Source organism: Peromyscus leucopus, chromosome 9, assembly GCF_004664715.2.
Source record: "Peromyscus leucopus breed LL Stock chromosome 9, UCI_PerLeu_2.1, whole genome shotgun sequence".
In the NCBI taxonomy this organism is placed as follows: Eukaryota; Metazoa; Chordata; class Mammalia; order Rodentia; family Cricetidae; genus Peromyscus; species Peromyscus leucopus.
In genome coordinates this window covers 96,844,365-96,868,880 of record NC_051070.1, presented here as the reverse complement: position 1 = coordinate 96,868,880, position 24,516 = coordinate 96,844,365, and the positions used below count along the sequence as shown (strand labels likewise).

The 24,516-nt window shown below is 37.5% G+C and overlaps 1 protein-coding gene and 1 pseudogene across 1 annotated transcript in view; both read right to left on the bottom strand.

Annotated features, from left to right (window-relative positions):
- The window catches only part of Znf385d (zinc finger protein 385D), a 938,498-nt gene that overhangs the window by 815,683 nt on the left and 98,299 nt on the right, over positions 1-24,516 (bottom strand). The gene's annotated exons all lie outside the window — the stretch shown is intronic.
- On the bottom strand, positions 2,555-2,685 carry LOC114697432 (annotated as a pseudogene).

The window sequence follows — 24,516 nt, the reverse complement described above, 5'->3', positions numbered from 1 at the left end:
CATACCTGTAATCACATTACTCAGAAGGCAGATGCAGGAGGATCACCCCAATTCCAATCTATCCCAATGTACCCAGCAAATTCCACCTGAGCCCATGCTTCAGAGCAAGAACTGGTCTCAAAGGAAAGAATAAAACAATTGAATACAAACCTTACCAAGGACCTTAAAGAACACTGCTTTAAAAGACTGAGTGGAGAAACAGAGGTGTATGAATCATACTTTCCACAGCTGTCATAAATATGATAGAAATAATCTGCAGGAGATTTGGTTTGACTAATGGTTTGAGAAGAGCCAGAGGTGGGCAGCCTATAATACTGAAGATGGGCATCATGGAAATGAGAACACTGGAGGAAGGCACCAGGTACCGTAACCTTCAAGGGCATAACCCCAGTGACCTTGTTCCTTCACTAGCCCCCACATCCAACAGTTAGTTCTACCATTCCCATAACAAAACAATCAATTGAGAATCAAGTTTTCAACATTTGACCTTCTGAGATCATTTCATATTTAAACCATAAAATGAAGACAGAATTCCCACATTCATAGATCAGCTCAACTGATATTGTTTAAACAGCATATTAAAGAGACCTATATATTTAAATGTATTCTCCATTAACTATTCAGTGGCATTCTTCACATAACTAGACAAAGGAATTCTAAGTTCATATGTTAAAGAAAAAGACCCAGAAAGACCAATGCAATTCTAAGCCAGAAGATCAATGCTGGGGTACCACAATGATCAGATCTCAAACTACAATGCTGTGCTATAAGAGGAGAAGTAAGAAGGTCACTGTAACAAAACAGACATTTAGAAATCACGTACAGTAGAGGACTCCACACTCCTGCATAGGTAGAACTGTCTGGTTTTTGATAAAGCTGTTAATACATCATGTTAGAAAAAGCCTTTTAACAAGTTATGCTGGAAATATCAAATAGTCACACAGAGTAGACAAAAACTAAATCTCAGCCTCTCACATTCTGTAAGTATCAACTCAAAATAAGTCAAAGGCCTTAATATACGGTGAGGGTTGGCTTATTTGCTAGAGCGTTTTCCAATCAATCATGAGCACCTGAGACCATTTCCCGACATTCATATAAAATATCTGAGCACAGCACCAGGCACTTGGAGTCCTGGGTTGGGGAAACAGAAATAGGAGGATCGCTGAAGTCCAATATTCAGTCAGTGTAGCTGAATTCATGAGCTTGAGGGTCACTGAGAGGCCTTGTCTCAAAAAATTAGGTCTAACAACTAAAGAAACCCCCATCACCCTATGATGCTGAACTCTGGTCTGTGTACAGACACACATACATATAGACATGGCCATACACCTATGAACATATACATCAGCAAGCAAGCAAGCACACATGCAAAGAGATTACTGTGAAACATACTTTGAAACTACTTATAGGAAAACAGAGAACTATTCGAGTTATAGATGTGGACAATAATTTTCTGAACAGGAATCTAAAAGCTCAAGAAGTATCAGGAATTGACAAATGGGATTGTGGCAATTTGCAAGGCTTCTACACAACAAAGAAAAATGGAATGAAAAATCAGTCTTCAGAATGGGAAAAATATGACCTATTCTTGTGACAGGCAATTGATATCCATATTGCATATGTAATTCAAAAAATTGAATACCATAAGAACAAATGACCCATAATGAATGGTCAAATTGACTAACAAACACTTGCAAGTAAGCAATATAGCCAGGCACAGCATTATGTCTATAATCAGAGCACTTGGGAGGTAAAAGCAGGAAGACCAGAGGTTGAAGGCCTGCTTCCACCATGTACCAAGGTTATAGCCAATACGAGTTATAGGAGATCCTGCCTCAGAGGAGAAAAGAAAGGAGAGGAAGGTAGAAAGGAAGGAAGGAAAAAAGAAGGAAGGAAGAGAGGGAGGGAGGAGGGAGGGAGGGAGGGAGGAAGTGGGGAGGGAGGGAGGGATGGAGGGAGGAAGGAAGGAAGGAAGAAAAGAAATGAGGAAGGAAGGAAGGAAGAAAAGAAATGAGGAAGGAAGGAAAAGGAAGAAGGAAAAAAGGACAGGAGGGAGGAATGAAGGAAAAAAGGAAGGGAGGGAGGGAAGAAGGAAGGAAGGGAGGGAGGGAAGAAGGAAGGAAGAAAGGAAAGGGAAAAGAAAAAGAGGGAGAGAGTAGGAAGAGAAAAGAAGGACCACAACAGCAACAAATGGGTATATTATTTAAATTTGCCATTATTTGTGCTGATGAAATAACTCAGTGGGTAAAGGCGCTTATCTTCCAAGTCTGACAACCTGAGTGCCATCTATGGAACTCACAGAAAGGCATAAGCAGAGAACTAACTGCACAAAGTTATCCAAGATGACCACAGGCATGCCTTTACACATTCTCACCACTGCACTTGCCCCATCCACACATCATCGATAATGATGATAAAATAATAAATAATATAATAATAGGCTCAATATAGTTAGCCAATGTGAAAATACAAACCAAAACTACATTGACCTTCCACTACACCTCAGTTTGGATGGCTGTCACCAAGAAAACAAAACCAAATGCTAGTGATGAGGGGGGCAGGTAAATATTTTTTTTTTTCTTTTGGGGAAATCGCAGGGGTCAGCACATCCGGAGTGCAATGGATAAGCCTCGCCCTGGGGAAACCACCTTCGTGATCATGGTATCTCCCCTGCCAGGTAAGTATGCAGGTAAATATTTATACACTGTTGATAAGAATATAAATTAGCCTAACTACTATGGAAATCAGTATGGATGTTTCTAAAAACACTAACATAAAACAAATACATAATTCAACTATATAATTCCCTGAGTATATATCCAAACCAATCACAAAATCAGAAGAGAAATAAATATCCTTGAATACTCAGATTTACTGTGTATACTCACATTTGCTTTGTACCATTCACAATAGCCAAACCACGGATCAGTGTAGGGGACTATGGATAGATGACTGAGTAAAGAAACTGTGGCATATACATACAATGGAATATTGGTTAGCCACACGGAAGAACAAAGCAATGGTATTTATAGAACAAATGGATGGAATTAGAGATTATGTCAATTTGACATGATCTGGAGTCATTTTGAATGAGGGAAAATGTCCCCATCAGATGGGATGGTGGGTCATCTGTGAAACATTTTCTTGATTGATATTTGAGGTAAGAGGGCTCAATTCACTGAGGGTGACGCCATTGCTGGGCTAGTGATCCTGAGTGATATAAGAAAGCAGGCTGAGCAAGCCATGTGAAATTGTGCCGGATAGCAGTATTCCTCAATGTTTCCTGCCTCGAGTGCCTGCCCTGACTTCTCTGGCTGATGGGCTGTCATGTGAAAGCATAAGCTGAAATAAACCCTTTTTCTCCTAGTTGTTTTTTGCCATGGTGTTTTATCACCACAATAGAAAGAAACACTAAGACAGTCATCATGACAAATGACATAAACCAGTCTCACAAGACAGTGATTATATGTCTTCTCTCACATATGGAAGGCATAAATGTAGGAAGGAAGATAGATCTATGAATGTAGCCAAAAGTTATCAGGTAGAAGAGGGGAGTAAGGCGGCATAAGAAAGGGTCAGTGGGTGAGAAGATCATCAGTGCACACCACAGACATGTGTGAAGGCTCACAGACTTTCTCTAGCAAGTTAAGAGTGCAAGGGAGGCACATGCCATGCTGTGCTGTGAAGGTCAGAGGACAAATTTAAGGATGTGGGTCTCTCCTTCCACCACGTCAGCTCTTGGAATTGAACTCGGATCATCAGAGGTGGAGGCCAGTGCCTTTATCCAATGAATCATCTCACCAGCATAAAGTGTTTTCTACAAGAAAGACATGGGACATTCTGTTTAAAAATTAATCATTTATATAATATTCAAATATGCTGAATAAAAAAATACTATTTCTCAATTCACAGTTTACAAATATTTAAATAAAGGTGAGCTAAAACTACACTGTGATGCAAATACATGTTTTGTAATTTCAGAAGAGACTCCTTTTTCATCCCTGTGACACTGTAGAGTCATTTTGCTTGTATAACCAAATCTATAAAATTTCAAGAATAAAGAGGAAAAGCTTTAAAGAGAGAGAAAATGCATACTATTGTCTCAAAAGACAGGAAAATTATTTGAACCATTGTAGAACTGGTTCCACATTGTAGAGCCATCTTAACTGTTTTGGTCTCAAGACCTCTTTTACTAAGAAAAATATAGAAAACTTATTATTTGAGTTATAGCTATAGTCACATTAGAAATGAAAAGTCAGAGAATGTGCTTATGTGCTTCAACATTTATTTTTAAATAATAATCTTAAACTCTGCATACTCAAATAGATCATTTGTTTTGTGAAAAATGTAAATTCACTGGTTTACAACTGAGTAGATTCTTTCTGCTTTTATGTGTATTTTGATGCAATTTATTATTTTCTTTGAATTCTCTGAAGGTCAAGATTCTCCAGGGAGGTGACTGACAAGCTAGAAGTCCTAATTCTGGACGTACTTTGAAGCCACCACAGAACTCAACATATATCAGTTTGGTAAAGCCTTGTTTTGTTATGAATTGTGAAATTATGTAAATGAACTGCTTTTCATACAAAAGTCACTATGTGCCAGCAATCTGTTGAGTTGTTGAACTCATTCAACATTTCAAAAATCCCAACTTTCACTTGGAACTCTGTGTGTGTGTGTGTGTGTGTGTGTGTGTGTGTGTGTGTGTGTGTGTGTTTCTGAATAGACATGTATCTGGGTACATGTACATATGGCAGCCTGAGGTAAACCTTGAGAATCACTCTTCACCCCTCATGTCTACCTTGTTTTAGGAAAAAGAGTCTCTAACCCTTTAGTCTAGGCTAGCCAGCTAGTGTGGCCCACTATCCACTGGTCTCTACTTTCCCAGTGCTGGGATTACAAGTGTGTATCACTATGTGTGGCTTTCAGTGTGAGTACTGAGGATCTAACTCTGATCCCTATGTTTGCACGGAAGCTCAAAACTAAAATTTTACTGGCAATATATGCTAAATTATTTTCTTGAAATAATTGATTCTCCTGATTTTTCCAAATGTTCACATATAAGTAAGTACTTTGCCAGGTGTTCTTTCAAGTACAATCAACATTCTACAATAAAAGGTTCAAGTTTAGTCTGAAATCCCATTAGAGCCGCTGTCTTTCAGTGCAGCTGTTATGCATTATTAACCCTGCAAAGCTTCCGTGTGCAGGACTTTGTTGATTATTCCTCTTTTGTCCACAGAATGTTAGAAAGATATGAGTTTTGTGATGCAAGAAAGTATTCTTTTCTTCACAGGTGAAAGCTGTAAATAAAACTAGCTAGTCAAATCCAAGGAGTACATAGTTGCGTAGAGTTCAACCAGTATCTTTACCTCATCCTTAGTGTAAACTCATTGAAGAGGAAAAATGCAAACAAAATTCACCGTCTTAATTAGGAACCTCATCCTCCTTTCCATACCTTCTGAAGAAGCAGTACCAGCCTAATTCATATCTACTACAGAATCTCACTGCCCACAGAGACAAAAGACTAGAAGGGTTAAAAAACAGAGAAATGAATCCACGAAGGAGATGAGTCTAACATGCAGATGGTTGATCTGGACATCATTAAGGCTTTTAGTGTGGTCTACCCTAGGTAGCAAGGAACACAAACGGACTTGTCTCATACTTTCAAGCTGACATAGAGTTTAAAGAAAATGCAATATCTTAATTAAAAATGGGGGATATTTTACCCAAAAAATAAAAATTAGATTAGAAATGACTTTGTTGGGTTATAAATAACTTTTCATTTTCTTATGTAAACTTACTCTGTACTTGATAGCTGGGTAAAACTTTATTTAATACTAAATGCATAAGGATTATGCAATGAACTAAAATATATCTGCTCACAAAAAGGAAGTCATTTTAGTCATGTAACAAATGCATTCACATTTAACCATAAGTAAAAACCACACATCTTGGTTTTGATCTTATTATTAAGCACTGAGTGTAGTATTGCCATAATCATTGCTTCAACTATTAATCAAACTTAATCATAGCCAGATTTTAATTCTGAAGAAATGGGCTTATACTAGTTACCATAAGAAAATATTTCTCATGAAACAAGCTTAGTAAATAAAAGAAACTATGCTAATATTTTATAACATTAAGTATGATCATTACATAATTCTTTAGAAACTTAAAAATCCAAAGTGACATTTCACTATCATAGTTATTTGTCTAATATATATGAGAAATGGCTAAAATAAAACTGAATTGTCTATGTGTCTACGTATCTACTCAGTTGTTTACTTTAATCCCAGCTTAGTGAAGATCATAACTCAAAGAGCAAAGCAAAGTGAGGGGCAAGAGCAGAACATGTGAGCTCCATAAAGACAAAGATTTCATCTCTATGTATTCCTGTTATATCCCCAAATTGCTGAACAGTGGGTAGTTGATAAACATTTGATGAATGAAGAAAGAGATGAATAAAGGAGTGAATGGAAAATGCCCTAGAAACAGTAACTATCATCACAAAAAGATATGACATATTATCTAAACACACCATTGACTGCTGCATCTGTGCAAGAATGCTACCAGCCCCTAGTGCGTATGTCCACAAATGTTACTAAAGTGTCTGCAACTCACAAAACAGCCCTGACAGCAAAGAATCATCTGACATAAACTGCCAATAGCATGAAGTGTCAGAGACTCAACTCAATTTTAAAGAAATCTAACAGGGAAGATAAACCTGTTAAATTACTTTCTTCCTTCCTTTACTTTCCAGCTCTCCAAAATACAGTCTTGAAAAAAAATTTAGACAGAGAATCCCCAGGGACATGGTACAGAGCAAGGTGAAAGACAAACCTAATGCACAGGTATTGGAGAAATACCAAGCTGGAATGGCTACTCACTACACACAGGAACTGAGACTAGAGGCTTATTCTTTTTGTTTTTTTTTTTGTTTTGTTTTTTGTTTTTTGGTTTTTTTGTTTTTTCGAGACAGGGTTTCTCTGCGTAGCTTTGCGCCTTTCCTGGAGCTCACTTGGTAGCCCAGGCTGGCCTCGAACTCACAGAGATCCGCCTGGCTCTGCCTCCCGAGTGCTGGGATTAAAGGCGTGTGCCACCACCGCCCGGCTTAGGCTTATTCTTATTTATAAATGTCTGGCCTTAGCTTGACTTGTTTCTTGCCAGCTTTACTTAAATTATCATATCTAGCTTTTGCCTTTCGGCTTTTACTTTTCTCTATTTCTGTATACTTTTTATTATTTCTTATTCTGTGGCTTGCTGTGTAGCTGGGTGGCTGAACCCTGATGTGCTTCTTCTCTGGCTACTTTTTCTCCTCTCAGATTTCTCCTTTTATTAATTCTTTCTGCCTGCTAGCCCTGCCAATCCTTTCTCCTGCCTTGCTATTGTCCATTTAGACACTTATTAGACTATCAGGTGTTTTAGACAGGCAAAGTATCACAGCTTCAAGGAGTTAAACAAATGCAACATAACCAAAAGTAACACACCTTAAAATAATATTTCCCAACACAGAGGCTCATCAAGGAAAGCAAAATGTAAATGAACCACCAATCACCAGAGAGGTAGGGCTGGAACTGAAGCTCTGATCCTTGAAGACAACAGGGTGGAACCTACACTCTAATTCCTCTTTCTGAGAGAAATCATCCACAAGGTTCTTCATCTAGTTAACTTTGGGCTTTCAAAGCTTCTGCTTGTGTTACTAAAATCCCTCTGTAACATGTAGACATAAAAATGTTTACTGATTAAGGTGGATCTCCTTTCTGTACTCCAGGGACCTGTATTCATACAGGTTAGTACATAAAGTAGGAGCTTGATGAATATGTTAATAATCTAATGAATAAAGTCAGTGGACTGCATTGCCATGATAATATTCCAATATAAGAAATGAAGGATCTGGATTTGAAATTCCTCTCTCCATCCCAGAGCACAAGTAGTCAATAATTCATTAACTCTTTCAAACATATCTATCCCTATAGCACCCTCAGAATTTATTGAATTGGAATCCTGTTCTTTTCTGCTTTTGGTTCCACAGTACTCAGTTTATGGGCTTGTTTTTCTCATTTGATATAAATTTCATCGACCACTTTGTATATTCTGTGACCTTAACCCAGTTTGGGGATAGTATAATGAGAAAAACAAATCTGCCTTAAAAGCAAGGATTTTACAAATTATTGAATGAAGAAAGCATAAGAAACTGTAACAGCAATCTCTGAAAGGCAAAGTGAGAAGCCATGCACAGGGAGACACAGAGCAACCTGAAGAGGTAATACAATTTGCAGAGAGAGTGAGGAGAGAATGTTGGAGCTAAGAACATTTATATGTTTAAAAAGCCATCTATAATTGTGTTAAAGTATTTTAAAGTGAATAAAATCACTTAGGTGATCACCATGACATTACAGTCTTTTTCTGAAACACTTTGGGCAAATGAGGTGAAATTCACTCCTTATTATTAAACAAATAAACACTTAAAACTCTCTAAGTCATTTAAGGTCATGACATACCTGAATAAAGTTGATTACTGAGAGAGGGAAGTGAGTCTAATTCAATTGACTTTGCTGCCATCAACCAGACACACATTATCAAAACCATTTTTGTCGTGAAAGGATTATGACACAGCCTGTGAGTCAGCAGTCAATGTAACTAGCTTTCTTGTCAGTCCATAAATAATGACCTAGAGAATAATTAAGAAAGCTTGGCATTAGCTTAGGCTTTTTCCAAACTAGCTCTTATAAATTTATTGACCTGTTTCTATGAATGTGTATTCTGCTGTGTGGCTCAGTTACTTCTTAGTATGGCACATCCAACTTGCTCTGAGTCTGTTTATGAAATCCTAGCACCTAGATTCCTCCTTGCAGTTTTGCTCTCTCTGCTCAGAAGTCTGTTCTATTCTCTCTTGCCTAGGTATTGTCCATTTAGCTCTTTATTAAACCAGTCAGAAGGCACCTTAGGCAGAGACACATCTTTATAATATAAACAAATATTCTGCAACATTTCCTCCTTTTTGTCTAATTGAAAAGAAAGGTTTTAATGCTAACATAGTAAAACTATATACAATAAGAACAGTGAACAGGTAAGAATTGCATCCACAATGTCCAATCCATTTGTATTTGGCATATTCAGAGAAATTACTCTATTATCTATCCTATCTTTATGAGTCTAAAGTCTTATACCTAAATTACATTTTACAATAACTTGTATTACCATCCTAAAAATATCTTTTTAAACCTTAAAATATTTTCTTGCATAAACAACTTAAGCTTTTATGTTTCTCAACCTTATTCACTTCATATATCTTATGTAAGTTACTTTTCTGAATTTGGTAACAAGGAAAACTGTAAAACTATAACTATCTTGTCTTCAACTCCATCAGAGACCTGAGGATATAATATTACTTGAATAAACAAGGTCCATGACTCAATTCAAGGACATTGGTCTTGGGCAAGATGGTCCTTCAAGGACTAAGTTGAATAATGACAATAGGTAGACTTCAATGGCAATGTTCTAGCTACACACATAGTACATCTGCAGTTCACTGTGTATTTATCTATACTTCTTGTTCCAAAGCCACTCTTGTTAGACACTTTTTAAGCTTTATCATTATTTGATACATATGCTCAAATACTGGGGAGTAATTTCCTGAAGACAACCAGGTAGAGTCATGCAACAGGAGAAGGTGGGATCTTCCACTGTTCTTATTCTATTTACAGATTCAAACAAAACAAAACAAACATGCTTGTCTCTCCAAGGATATATAATGATGATAAATAAATGATCTGGTTCTTTGGTATGTTGTTTCAATATCTAGAACCACAAATGCATTGTGTAAGTAAAACAAGAAGGCAAATCCCTCTGAAGTTTAATTTGTAAAATATAGGGAGATCAGCTTACTTCATCATTTCCATAATGAACAGTTACATCACGGCTTTCTACAGGTGAAGACTTGAAATCAAAGCTAAACTAGAATCAAAGTCTTCAGGGAAAATATTTGCCAGGTATTTATTGTGGATTCAGATTAACTAAACAGACAAGCTTCATAGAGAAACAGTAACCATGTCTACGCATCTCTAAATAAAATCCAAGCATGCTGACATCCATTTCCCCCCTAGTCACAACTCCAAAGTTCTAATCTCATACATACTTTCTACTCTTTAACTGCAGTTGAGTTTTCCACAGTACTCACCAAATACCTACCTTAAAAATTTATATTGAGAATATCAGGTTATTCACAAGAAACAGAAGGTGAGTATATATTTTGCATATGCCATTGAAATTATGCTTTTCTTCTTATTTTGAAAAGGTTTAAGCATCCCATTTCCATAAACTATAGCCTTGGTAAAAATACAATTGATGTTTCAAATCAATGTTCCCCAGGAAGAAACAAAAAGTGACAATCTCAGTAACAACAGAATAGCATTACCTTCAACTTCATTAGGACTCCATTATTTTGATTTTAATTACATTTTCTTATAATTTGTTTGCCCTGTAAAAAGGTTTGGTTATAAATGATTAATTGATTTCCTAAATACACTCCCAGGCTAGCACAGTACCTATGTAAGCAAATGCTTTATTTTGATTTCATTTCATCTATTAAATTATTAAACAGAATTCAATCTCTGAGTAACTAAAGTATTAAAAATATACTCAGTGAATACTTTCCATATTTTATGTGAAATGAAAAGCAATAAAAAACATTGATGGAACAGGATAAATATTGAATATGTTCCCATTTAAAGTTTAAAAACATGACTCATTACTATTTTGAGTTTAGTTGAAAATTTGGATTTGTAATAACTGGACAATATGTTGTTGCTTCTTTTCCAATTACAGTGTAAGTATGCATTATAGGAGAGATTCTTTTGTAAGTTTATGCAGCATCTTCAGGTTATACTGAAGAGTAACAATGATGAATCTTTTCATCTTGTATATTAAGCCAATGATAAAAAGTAACAGCCCCTGTAGCTACACTGTGAATGGTGATACAGGTGTCCAAGACCAGGGTCACCTTAGTACCTTCATAAGGACACACAGCAATTACGTACACCAGCCCTGCTTTCTGAAGGAAAGGATTATTTCCCATCCAATTCCACTGTATGACAATGTGGCAACAGTAACCTCTATCACAATTTATTATCAGTGTGTGAAAGCAATGGTGTTCTGCATTTTGATACTCTGCAGAAGCCACAGGTTAGTTTTGCACTTTTTTTATTTCTGGAAGAGGGTCTTGGTAGGCTTTTTAGGTCAGAAGGACACTGTGTCTAGAACTCAAGTCCTGTCACTAAGACCAAAGTAGTTGTGAGAAGAATGTACCCAAATGGTGTAGCCACACTCTGATTTTGTTTTGTTTACTAAATAACTTTGGCACATGATACACTTCTTAGACCTATGGTATCTGAGAGAGTAACAACAGTATTAGTATATAGAAAAAGATGTTACATTCATCTAGCCAAGCAAAATGGAGAATGACTGTATGCTATAAGTGGTAGTATGCTTTCCCATAAAGGCAGGGAGAGCTCATTAGCTAGTTCACCTGAGAGTATGCATCCATGTACTTCTACTGGCCATTACATGACCTTTTACCAGTTACTTAACCCTGTATGTCACTTCCCTCATCTGGAAAATGCTGGGGAGTGAGAGGAAAAAGAGTGTTGTAAAAACTGAATTAATTCAGGTGGTTCACTCAGAAACATGCCTGATAAATCCTAAGCTAAACAAACAACAATGATTATTATACAAATTCATTCTTACACATAGCAGCCCATCAGAGAAATAAAATAACCCATATATACTTTCCAGCTTGTCATTAAATAAACATATAAAAAGACAGATCATGTGCTACCAGAATATTATGAATTTGCATGCACAACATCATTCTGAGTTTCCAAAGACCATGCCAAGGCTTGTTTTATTTTGTATCTCCAGCACTCAGCCATTGTATGATATAATAGTTGGGGAATGTGAAGGGAATGGTTGAACTGAATGCAGGAATAAAACAATAGAGCTATCCCTGGAGACTAAGGCCTGTGATAAAACAGTTTCTGGGGTTAAACAAAGATAATAGGTTCAACAGGATAAAGAAAAGAGATACCATTAAAGAGTGAAGTGCAATACAGAACAGGTCTTAGCAACGGGAACAGGGAAGGTATTAAAAGCAAGGTAAAACATGCACCCTATAAGGAGTTCAATGCCAAGCTTGTGATACTGCAGGCCCAGCTGATGACTTCATAGTCACTTTCTGTAGGTCATGGGAAGTCTGGAGCAGTTTGAGTGATGGAGACAAAGCACTGGCAACGGAAGACAAAATATATTCTGAGCAAAGGAGGAGACTGGAGGGGAAAGCAGAGTGAACTGATGTAGTACAGGAAAGGATTTTTCCAGGTCTTTCAAGGTCTGCAAGGATAAATACAACCGAATACTTCTTTCTTAGCAGGGCAGAGTGGTTAATGTGACCTTCAGACCCACACTGCAGAGTCATCACCCACGTTTTTTCATTTGGCTGCTTGTGCAAACCTCACACCAACTCCAAGTCCTAAGGATCCTGCAGTAAGAGATGCCAGCTCACTGCTGTATACAGTGTCCTCATGTGTGGAAATCAGCCCTGCTACTCAGTGCTGACATCTTCAACTCCATCCCATTCTCTCTGTCAGCAAGTCCAAGCAATCTTTGGCTACATAATGAGATGCTTTCTCAACCCCCCCCAAAGAACCCCTAAATCAATCCCATCCCTCCTCTCCCCTCCCCTCTTAACCCCCTCTCCCTTTACCCTCTCCTACATGTGTGTGTGTTTGTGTGTGTGTGTGTGTGTGTGTGCATGTGTGTATGTGTGTGTGTGTCTGTGTGTGTGAGAGACAGAGACAGAGTGCAGAGTGAGATTGGTTGTTTCTGGGGCATTTGAAGTCACATTGCTCAAAGGATGTAATATATAACCAGGTTCAAATATTCAGTTAAGTTTAAAAATTAAGCAAAACAAAACAAACAAAAATGACCTGGCTTGCTTAAGATAAAGAATTTTCTTCAGTTAATGAAATTGTAAGTTGGTTTGTGAGGAACATTGTTTATGTTTACTTGCAGAAAAAGTTGAAGTTCACATTTTGACTTTACACATGACTCATTAGCTGGAGGGCTGTGGTGATATTTATAATCTAAGAAATAAAGCTAGCCTGAAGATCAGAAGACAGAGCTAGTCACAGAGTTAGCCACAGAGGTCAGACAGTAGTGGCACACACCTTTAATCCTAGCACTTAGGATGCAGAAGCAGAGATCTATTTGAATTTCTGTGATTTCAAGGCCACACTGGGCTACATGGGATTAATCCAGTCTAAAAGAGAAATAGCTCGGCAGTGGTGGCACACACCTTTAATTGGGATCATGCACCTTTAATCCCAGCACTAGGAAGGTTGAGACAGGAAGTGATATGGCTGGCAGAGAAAGGAATATAAGGCAGGAGGAGACAGGAATTCGCTCTCTTGTAGAGGCTCTGTCAGACTGAGGAGTTGGTGAGGTAAGAGGTAGTGGCTGTGACTTCCTCTGCTTCTCTGATCTTTCAGCTTTAATCCTGATATCTGTCTCCAGGTTTTTATTATAAGACCATTTGGGATTCGTGCAACAAGGGGATCTTTTAGAAAAGTGTTCTCTCTGCAGGCAATCCTCAAAACAGTTGTAACTTATCGGTTGTGTTTGTTTCCCGACTCTCGGCTAGTGAGAGGCTTTGTCTGGATCCCAGGGCTGGAAGTGCCTTTCTCTCCCACCTTCTCTGATTTTATGTCTCTCTATCCTACCTCAACACCACGTTCTTTGTTCCCTAGAAAAGGGTTCCCTCGGGACCACAGCTCAGTCTGCAGTCCCCTCCCCTTTGTCACTCTGAGGTGTCCAGTATTAATCTTGTAAATCGATTTGTAAAGACAGAGCCTCTAAGAGAGGCTCTCAGCGCTCTCAGAGACTGAAGCTTTCCCACAGTATTTCATTCTTATTTTGATATTAAAACTTTGACTTTTTGCTTCTCTGCTAAAAATTAACTCTCTAGCATCCCTTTCCATTTTTCTTTTTAATTTTTATTTTAAATTTAATTTAATTTAATTTCGTATGGGTGTTTTGTCTGCATGTATGTCTGTATACCACATCTATGCCTGGTGCCCACCAAGGCTAGAAAAGGATGCCAGGTCCCCTGGAACTGCAGTAGCAAACAGTTACAAGCTTCAAGGTGGGTGCTGGGAATTCAACCCAGGTCCTCTGGAAGAGCATCCAGTCTTCTCAACTGCTTATGCATTTCTTCAGACAAGCTTTCATTTTTATACATCTGAACATTTTTATGACTTTATCCCCTTTGGATAAATAAATAAACAAATTTAAATACACTTGTATTTAAATTAAACTAAATTAAACATAATACGTATTTCTCACTTGCACAGCAGATATTTTACTGACTGAGTCATCTCCCCAAACCCATTACCCTTAACTCTCAATTTTATAATTACATAGATTGAATAACTGCTATATAAAAATACTTCTAGAGGACAAAAAACAAATTAACTATTCTACAAATACAATAAGAGAGTATAGGTAAATTACAAATCTTCATTACAAGAAACTGCATTATTTGAAATAATAACCAAGATACTTTATGCTATTTATCCTATCAACAGGGTTGGATACTGATATGTTATCTATCTTACTCAGACATCCTAAATCTTACTATATTGAAATTGTTTTTAGTGTATCTACTTTGGTCTCTGGACAGAATGTACATAATTCCCCAAGTTTCCATTTTTGAGTGAAATGCCGTTGACATTCTTTGGCCAAGGGTCAGCACCTCTGTGTGCATGGTGGACTCATTCCTCAGCCTCTAATTGTCCTCCATCAGTTCAGCCTCCTGACAGCTCCCATTCTCCCTGATGTCTATGTAACACTCAGTGTCCTTACCCAGATTCCTTACTCCCATGTTCTTGGCCCTAAAACCTTCTGGGACAGCCTCGGTCATAACCACAGGCATTGCTGTCTACCTGTCCAGTCTATTGTTCTCACTGATTCATAGCCACTGGCATTTGGAGTTAACAGCCCATACAGTCCTACATGGGGCATGGCCCTTGAGGTAAAACAGCCAGGAGACAGCACTGAAGCTATACTTTGTATGAGGGGAGGAAAAGGGGGCAGAGGAGAAAACAGTGGCAAAAGGAGGTCACACTAAGTAGACAAATTTGGCTTCATTTGCCACATAATCTTTCTATACAGACATTTTTCTCAGTCAAAAGTTTGATTTTTTTTCCTAAACCAAACATTTTCTTTCAAACTTTTTGAAAGATGTCTCCAGACAAATAATTTCAAGATAAAAACAGGATAAGAAAAAAAAAAACATTTCAAAAAGAAAAAGCAATTACCCTTGGAACAAAAGCCAGACTTCTTATCACAGCGTAAAAGCCCACCGTGTCTGGCCTAGCCTATGTCTCAAAAATCACCACTGATTTCATCCCATGCCTCTATGTCTAGCTCACCATGCTCCAGGATTTGCTCCCTGAGACACAACAATTTCATTACTACCTCAAATTGTATGTCTGTTGTTTTTCAAGCCAAAAGACTCTTCCATCTCTAAAGTCTGCCCATCACTGGAGCCTCCACAAGTGCCCACTTTCAGAGAGAGAGCCCCATTGCATTGGCAACCCCTTCCACCTACCCTTTTGGTGCTATATTATATTCTCTTCGTACTTCTCAGTCACTGTTACACCTCATATTTGTTTTCCAGCTATTGGTTATTGTCTTTCCTCCTGTGATAGAAGCTCCTGGGTGGTGGCACGTCTGTCTCATTATTTAAATCATCATCAACCAGAACATTATGCAAAAAGAACTCAGTCCCTGACCATAATTTATGGCCACTCTCATTCACCATTGCCCCTGCCATGTGCACACTGAGCTATAGGAGCAGCAGCCAGGAAGACTAGGAATGAATTTCAATGGGGATGCCATGAGGGCACTGTCTCCTACACTGCCATCCCATGCAATTGTACTCATCATTCATTTTTAAACACTCATATAACTTTTGGAATAATTGTCAGAAATTTTATTGTATGTAATGATGTATGAGCCTTTCCTGCTCTGCTTTGTCAACAGTAAACTGAATTCTGTAATCTGAGACTCACCTTTCCCACTGGTGTCCTTTCTGACACACACTGCATCCCATGAGCTGAAATATATTCTAAACCTCACACCAACAACATAGTTGGGTCTGGCCATTTCCCTCAACATTCCAAACAAAAGTTTGGCTTTGGCTTTGACTGACATTTTCACAACTGGTCTTCAGTCTAGTCTTAGGAATCTTGGGATTTGACACAGGCTCTGTCTAGTTTGTATTGATTGCACTGACGTCAAGGAAGTATCCATCGTTCTGTTCTTGTTCCTGCAAGTGGAGCTATGATGTCATGGGACATGCCTGAGTAGCAAGAGGTAACCATCACTGATTTTCTGAGAACATGTGAGTCCTTAATCACTTTTAAATTTATTTCCTGGTTAATCACATGGCATGGCCTCTAAGTAGGAACAACATAGCAGGGCTTGGGAGGAACTAAATAAGACGCTTAGGAGGTGTCTGCAGATATTACATGACAGACTGCTTTACAGTAAGCATGTTTAAACAACTAAGTAGAAAGGGCATATTAAAGCATCGATTAAAATTCTAGTGTCCTAAAAACCTGAGGCAGGAAAAAGCATCACTCACTATCACTACCAAATATGTCAGTAGTGGAATGGTTGCTTTGCTCTGAGTTTGACCACCAGTATTTTAAAAAATATGAAAGGATAAAGAAGAAAGGCAAGCCAATTTATGTGTACCTTGAAGAAGAAGATGCTATATGCAAACTATGTTTTTTTTCAGGAGAATGGAATAAAGTAAGATCATTTTCCAATATCCAATAAATAGAATTATCATGGTCACTCTCAAATGTCATTTGCTATCACTATAACAGACCATGCTTCCATGCATGACACCATCACAACAAACAAGTGGACAAACAGCTTCACCGAGATGTCACCATGGCTACAAGGCCATTTGTGACAAAAATTTTTCAGCTCCTGTATCTTATTCACCTGTGGATTCCAGCCTGACAACTATCAGAGACTTACATGAATAACAGTGAGCAGCAGTGATACTGACTGCATGTACTCACACATACCATGCTGCTCCCATCCTTGATACTCAGTGTGCTTTATGCCGGAGCTAAACCCATCCTTACAACTGCAAAAGCCAGAGGAGGGTAGAGAGATGAAACATGAGAAAACAGGCAAAGCAAAGAGCAGAAAGAATTCCTGACACAGCAAAATGTGTTCTGCAGACCCATGAAGAGGTAGTCAAGGTGTATAAAGCAGATTATGACATGGAATGCAACTGGAGGTGAGTTTTCTAAAGTAAATGTGTTTTCAGCATTAGTTACAACTGTACCTTTCAGACCACCACTTGCCAATAGACACAGACACACACAAACACAGACATACACACACACACAGACATACACACACACACACACACACACACGCTCCTAATAAATGTAAGTTAGATGAATAACTACTGTATAACATATTTTAATTAAAACATTCATATATATGTATATATATACATATACATATATATCCTTGAAAGAAATGTTTTTCACTTAAGATCTATTTTTTTCAATCATCTAGCAGAGATGAAAATTATGGCTAAGACTCAAATAATGATTATGTTCATATTTAAATGTGTATTAAATTATTATTTTGAAAATTTCAAAAATATTTTGACTAGACTTCAGAATAAGAGACATACCAAAAATATCATAAAATTGAAAACATTATAAGAATGTAAAAATTGAGCTGAACATTATCCATTTGAATTTGATTTGGAAAAGAAATAGGAATTGTTTATAATTCAAGTCAGAAGATTATAGAATTTTACAATCCAGCAGATGTCTACCATGGTTTACTGAAAGATTGTTTTGTTAATCCTGGACCTCATGAACTCAGAGTGATCAATAACTTTAACACCACGCAGATGTGTTCTGTGAAAACTGTATTTTGCATCTTTCTATTATTTAGAATACTGTGTATCATACACAACAAGTGATAATCAAGTAAGGACAATGCTTGTACTCCACTAGGAAAAGCAAATTTCAACCAGTGACATACTACTTTGTATTCCATTTCCTCGTGTGATTAACTGTGGCATTAATCAAAATGAATTCTGATTAGTGAATACAAAATTTGATTAGGTCCTTGTAAAATGATGGAAATAGATATTAATCAAAGACTATGAGTAGGGTATAGCTAGGCCCTTACCTAATCAACACCTGCACACACAGCAGGGATGGAATGGCTTGAAACACAGGTGAGGTGAGCACCCTCTGATGGCTGTAAAAGCCTCTAGTTCTCCTTAATCAAGGCAGTTACAGAGTACAACTACAACTTGAAGTCTACCAGGGTTGGATTAAGCTATTTTAAAGACACTGTTTCCTTGTGATGAGGTTAAGAAATACAAAAACTTACTCTACCCATCTGTTATTACACATTTTGTTTTCCATTATAATTTGTACAATTCAGATTATTCCTATCAAAACTAATCCTATTTCAATGTAGGTAATATGAGCGTTTGACATTGGTGAAGGGCAATACTCAGAGTTTACTAACTTTAAGAAGTAATTTTTCTAATTATTATGTGTTTCACCATTAATTACACAACCAGCCATTAGTAAAAGTCACACTCTTCCATCTTCAAATATCAACACATTTTCCTGATCAGGCAACTTTCAGTACATTACTGTGCCAATTTTCTCTGAAGAACAATGAAAATTGATACTGCTGGCAATAGGGAAGCCAGAACAGCAATGCAATTATTGTGGTAGTCTGAACATAATTGGTCCAAATAATCTCATAGAGAGTGGCACTATTAGGTGGTGCGGCTTTGTTGGAGTGGGTGTGGCCCTGTTGAAGGAAGTGTGTCACTGTGGGGGTGGGCTTTGGGGTGTCATATGCTCAAGATACTGCCAAGTGTGTCAATCAAATTCTTATTACCTGCAAGATGTAGGTCTCTCAGCTACCTCCCCAGCACCATGTCTACCTGCATGCCTCCATGCTCCCCATCAAGATGATAACGGACTGAACTTCTGTGACTGTAATCAAGTCACCCCAACTAAATGTTTTATTTATAAAAGTTGCCTTGGTCATGATGTCTCTTCACAACAATAAAAATCCTAACTAAGACGCTTATGAATTGGCTCAATCTTGTTTTTGCATTATACACATTCATATTTTGCAATGTCCCTAGGGGGAGCAGTAAGGACTGATCCTTAGTGTAAATGTCTGGAACTCAAATTAGCAAGATTTATTCTCTTATAAAATCTATCCTATTCTAGCATTACACATCATGTTTTATCACAGTCATTCCTGTTATTTATATCTTCAGTAAACTATTGCTACTCCTAGCATAGCAATCCCAAAGAGCAGAAGTTGGGTTCCACCGCCATAGCCCTGGAGTGAGAATCCCAATTCCTGCTTTCTAGACCCCATCTTACTAACACTTTGTCCATGAAAATTCAGATTCTATTCTTAAAAATTGATGAGGATGGTGGTATACTCATGGTGCTACAGTGAGCTTTGTGAGATAAAAGGGCAGTCATTTTCTAAATGTTACGAAATGAAATAATTAGGTATAATTTTTGTTATCTAGCTCTATGTACTTCATCTTTGGTGATGCAAGTTTATGTGCAACAGCATTTTTCCATAAGTTGAACCACAGATACAATGAATATCAGCACATCAAACGGACCAGGAAAGGCATCCAAATTCTGCATAGAAAATGTATCAAGAACCTAGATACTTCAAGGTACAGAAATGTTTTAGGTAAAAACCAAAAGATAAAATAAGAGTGCATTTGAAAGTTTCAACAGTAGATTATGTCCAGTAAGGACATGATGATGGGTCTTTTGAAATAATCTCGTCAAAGGAAATGAAAGAAAAAACACAAGATTGAGGAATACATCTAGAAATCTGGGGCATTACAAAGAGTGCAAATCTTTACACTGTGGGTGTTCTTGAAAGGGAATGGGGGTGGGAAAGACCATCAAGCTGGCAAATATCAAACATGAGGACAGAACAATAGCAGTAGCAAAAGGAAACTGTGAAGCCATGATGAAACTATGATGGACCTACATTAGCTTGTCAGCCATAGTTTCAGCAGAAATCGTGAAGAGGAAAATTTGAGTTGATATCTTCAAAACCCAGAAAGAGAAAAGGAGACCACCACAAATACTACAAATAACAAAGCTTACCTTGCACGCTAAAGGGCAAAAATGCCTCACACAAACAAAGACTTATGGACTTTTTAACATTGATTTTTAAAATTTTTAAATGGGGTGTATGTGTGCATGCATATATGAGCTATAGTTAGAGGTCATTGTATACCACCCGATGTTGGTGTTGGGAACTAAACTCAGGCACTCTGGAAAATCAGGATGCACTCTTAAAAGCCAAAGGAAGAAATAATACATAGAAATAAAAATTGAAGGAATTCAACCAACTTCCAGTGATATTGAAAATTAATCAAGAAATGGGATTTAAATGTGGTCTAGACTAAATGAATACAGTGAATGCTTACAGAACATTGCACCCAATGCCTGTATACATTCTCCTTAACAACATGGGAATATTATGAAAAACAGATCATATGTTATACATAAAACATGCCTTCACAAATATAAAAATATTAAAACCATGTACCATGTTTTGTGTGTGTGTGTGTGTGTACTGTGTGTGTACAAAGGAAAAACTTAACTTTTGGGAGCAGGTTCTCTCTTTCCAACCTTATGTGAGTTTGTGGGACTGAACTCGGGCCATCAGGCTTGTGCAGCTAGCCCTGTTATATAAGCCATCTTGCTAACCCAAGGATTCCAACTCTGCTCACTTTTATTTTCCTAGGTAGAAACGAGAAAGATGTAAGGGGAAATACCACTAGGAATAGAGGCTTTGAATTGCCTTTATTGGATGATGACAGGATCTTACAAACAGACACCACTAGATGCCACTAGAAAAAGGTAAGAGTTATATATTCAACAACATTGTAGGATATAAATTCAACTTACTAACATTAGTGGCACTTCCATATGCCAATGGGAGCTAACTGAAACAGAAATAAGGAATGAAAACTCATTTTCAGTAGCAACAAGAGACAAAAATCTAGGTATAAATAAGTCTAACCAGATGTGAAAGATCTCCATAATGAAAACTCTTAGAGGTTGATGAAAAAAATTGAAGAGGATAAAATAAATAGAAAGATATAAACGGATACCCTGGACCTGGAGAAGTAATCTATTTAAAATGTTACGACAACACAAGGTGATCTACAGATTCAATGTAATCCCATAAAAATGCCTACATTAATCTCAGTCATACAGAAAGCACCTTCACATCTGTGTGAAAGCAGAAAAGCCCATCAGTAGCCAAAGCAATCTTCAAGAGAAGAACAAAGATGCATGTATTATACTACCCAATTGTGCAATATACTACAAAGCAATGATAACTGAAATCATGTTATGCTGGCAGCAGAATAAACACACAAAAGAAAGGAACAGAAGGAGCATGAAGAAATCTGTCAGCACTGTTGGCAGCCATGTGATTTTCCACACACTCACTGGGGGAAGGGTGCTCTTTTCAATGTGTGCTATCAGGAGAACTATTGCTAGTAGTCTAAGCTGGGGCAATCCTTGTGGATTCCTGGGAACTTCCCTACCACCAGGTTTCTCCTTATCCCCATGAAGTCTCCCTCTATCATAGTATCTCTTTCATTGTTCTCCCACTCTATTCCTGTTCCAGCTCGAACATTCTATTCCCATATGTTCTCATTCCCCATTCTCTATCCTCCATTGCCCCTCTCACACCCGGTTGACTCAGATATTTCATTTATTTCCCCTTCCCAGGGTGATCCACGTGTCCCTCTTAGGGTGGGCATATACCCAATGAATGCGCAATCATACCACAAGGACACATGCTCAACTATGTTCATTGCAGCACTATTCATAATAGCCAGAACTAGAAACAACCTAGATGCACCTTAACTGAAGAATGGATAAAGAAAATGTGGTACATATACACAATGGAGTACTACTCAACAGAGAAAAACAATGACATCATGAAATTTGCAGGCAAATGAATGGAACTAGAAAGTATCATCCTGAGTGAGATAACCCAGACTCAGAAAGACAAACACTGTATGTATTCACTTGTAAGTGGTTACTAGATGTAAAGCAAAGGATAGCCAGACTACAACCCAGAGTTCCAGAGAAGTTTGCATTATATATCATTAAAGGAATTTGGATCAAAATTATAGTACATGATCATCTCACTCCCATTTGAGTGGCCATTATATAAAAAAAATAAATGTTTGAGAATATGGGCAAGATAAAGTCTCACACATTGCAAATACTCTTAAAACTTAACATAGAAATTATGAAACTATGTGAAGGCAACTCAAACTCTAAAAGTTAAATTACCATATTATCCACCAGTCCCACTAACAGGTTCCTATCTCAAGGAAATAAATTCACTACTGAGAGAGTTATTTGCATTCCATGATAATGAAAGCATTATTCCTAGTAGCTAAGAAATGAATTCTGAAATGGATGAATAAAGAATATTTTTATATACAAAATACAATACTATCCAACCATAAAAATTGATATTCTCTCCCTTTTGCTAACTAGCACACATGGCTAAAGTATATTATATCAACCAAAATAAGTCAGACACTATTAGAAGACAAACATTGTATGAGATCAGTCATATGTGAAATTTTTAACAAGTTGGTCTCATATTAGTAGAAAGTAGAATAGTGGGTCTTAGATCCTGGGACCCATAGTGGGGAAACACAGAGGATGGCAAGATGCCGGTCAGCTACAGTGTTCTGGTGCAAGTTAGGTAGTTACCGGTAATAATAATGTATTTTTTAATGACTAGAAGAAAATTGTTTACTTTTTATGTTCTCATAAAAAAAAACAAAGGGCAAATATATGAGAGTAGATTTGCTAATTACCCCAATTTGAACATGGCAAAGTGTGTACAAATATTAAAACATCATTTCTACACCATAAATATGCACAATTACTGTACCATATAAAAAAGAAATTAACATATTTTAAAGAGTTAGCAACAGAGAATTCAAGTCCTTCAAGAGGCTGAATATCTGGCACTAACCCAAGGAGACAAAGGGATCTTCTGGAATGCAAAAGTGTGAAACTTTGCCTACAAGACAGCAGAGGAAGGCAACTAGCCCATGCAGGCAGTCCCTGGGTAGCTGACAAACAGTAAAATCAACAAACATGAGAAAGCAACACAAGAAAGACATGCCTAAAGCCAAAATAATCACATGCTAATTAATGAATCCCCAAACAATATCGGTCAAGCTAATGCCGCAAATTTTTATCTTGTCTTTGCCAGCTTCTAGGAATACAATACTGAAGAAATTAGACAAGAGTATTGGTTCCATGCTGTTATAGTTTCAAGTAAATGAAAGTAGTAGCTGTGTTAGGACAGATATTATTTATTTTTAATAATTGTTATTTACAACTCTAAAATCTGAAAGAAACAGCAGGCTCTTATTAAAAAGCAGGGTGGGAAACTTTAACTGTGCCACTCAGATTGTCTTTTATCTAAAGAAACTACACATCAGGTGAGTCTTAAAGAAAGCTCAGCTGTGGATGTTGTATGAGTGATTAAGGCATAGGGTGGGACAGATGTAGAATAAGGCTTGGTATATCTAAATACTGGCATAGCACAAGTGCAGAAAACAAATGATAGCTGAAATAAAGATTTTAAAGCTTATTACTTGACAGTTTCAATCATACATATAACACATCAGGCCACACTCATTCCTCTACTCTCTTGTCCTCCTCCTACCAATAACAACCCTCCCCTTCCTCCCACCATGTCTCCATCCCCCTTTCATATGTGTTATGTTTTGACTTTGTGACTCACTGGGATTAAACAGGGCCACCCAAGCTGGTATGTGTGTTGAACTACTCACTGGAGCATGGGTAACTGGTCATTGGCTAAACCACTAAAGAGTACGATTTTCAATTCTCAACCTCCCAGTCTGTAAGGTGTGAACAGTTCTAAACTACATGTGTGTGTGTGACCAGACACACATCACAGCACATTCCAGAAGTGTTTGTTTACAGATGTTCTGCCTGCTTCTCTATCTGTGTAACTATTCAGTTGTCTAAAGCTGGCCAGATGTTAACTAATTCAAAAGGCTTTAAATCTTCATGATTAGATTTGAACACTACAAGCATTATTTTACATGCAAAATAAACACACCTTTGCTTTTCAAAAAAAAAAAAAAAAAAAAAAAAAAAGAGTACCATTTTCTCCCCCAGCAGCCCTGCACAATCACTAGCTCCCTCAGGCAGCTCTGGGAGCCAGGAGCTCCTTCCCCATCTATGATTAACTATTTAGGGCCTCAATCTTATGTAGACCCTTTGTAGACACCACAGCTACAAATGCTCTGAGTTTCTG